Below are 1,376 nucleotides of genomic sequence, written 5' to 3' on the forward strand. Positions count from 1 at the left end.
ACTGGGCCTCCTCCTAAGGGTGGCGCCTTCTGGGGTCTGGGGTTCGAGAGCCTCGTGCAGCACTCCTGCACCCCGCCCCCGGCCACGCGGAGACTCTGGAGATAGGACTCTGCTGGAATCTCCGTCCTTCCTCCCATTACATTACAGAGCCGTCTTGGGGAAGAAGGCCCCCGGGGGCTGGTGAGCTGGGGGCCTCCAGCCAGGCTGGAGCCCACAGCCCGAGGGTGGAGGCAGCAGGAAAGAATCTGGGTGGGAACTTCTTTAAAAGGGGCCGAGCAGGAGCGGTGACCTCGAGCCGGCTCCCAGCGGAGGTGGGGGGGAGGGCGGGTGGCGCTGCCGGGCCGCATGCAGAGACGATCCGGGCGCCCGTCTGGACACATGCTGAGATGCGTGGGTGCGGGGCCCCGAGCACTTCGCCACCGTTTACTTCTGGGCAGAGGCTGGTGCCTGCACGGGAGAGGCAGCTGCCCGGAGCGACACCACCTCCCCTCAGTCTGGGGCTCACGTGGGCTCGTGTGGAGCCTGCAGGCCCTGGGAGCCCTCCTGAGGTCTCCGTGCTGCCCGGAGGGAAGCCGCACCTGGATGCTGGCCAGTGAAGGCCGGATTGAGTTTGGGGTCCACCAGCTGCAGTTGTGCAAACCTGCAGTGTCGCCTACACTGAACCGTTTTGACCTGAAAAACGGCCGCTTTTTCACTGGGCCAGGGCGTCGCCCTCTGCGGGAAGGGCTCTGGATCGCTCTGAAAACCTGCCCGGACTCCTGTTCTGCAGGGCCGGCGAAAGGGCCCAGTCCCGGGACCTCTCGCGGCCCGGGCTCTGGGAGGGCTGCTTTCTGCTGGGGGTCTTTGCCTGTTGCTTTGCCTCTGGGGCCTGTGTGAGAGGCTGAGAGGAGGGACCAGGGGGTCCGGTGGAGTTAGAGGACCAGGGTTGCATTGTGCCTGGGAGCAGGGAGCAGCTCGCGGGCAGGCAGAGCCCGAGGATGGGGAGGGGGTGGTGGGCACCAGCCCAGCCGCGTGGCCTCACCGGGGCAGTACGCTGCAATACTTCTGGGGCTCGAGATGATGAGTGGGCAGCTGGCTGGGCACATCCTGGGGGTGAGTGGGAACCCCACCACTCCGCCAAACCCACGGGCCAAAGTGGGTGGGGCAGGAGTGAGCAGCGTGTCATGGGGGGGGTGAGGGGCATCCCAGGACCCCCACAGTAATCTGCATCACTGTCATGTTCAAGACCAAGACAGTCAGGGGTTCCTCCCAGGGTCCGAGGTGTCTCTCGAAAGGTCCGGTGCGCCCAGCCTCCGTCAGGACGCCTCAACCCCTAGTTTCTAGCAAGAGAACAGCCCTTCTGCGGGCCACGGTCCACGCACAGGCTCGCCCAGCTG

Source organism: Condylura cristata, unplaced genomic scaffold, assembly GCF_000260355.1.
Source record: "Condylura cristata isolate star-nosed mole 26May11 unplaced genomic scaffold, ConCri1.0 scaffold00011, whole genome shotgun sequence".
NCBI lineage: Eukaryota > Metazoa > Chordata > Mammalia > Eulipotyphla > Talpidae > Condylura > Condylura cristata.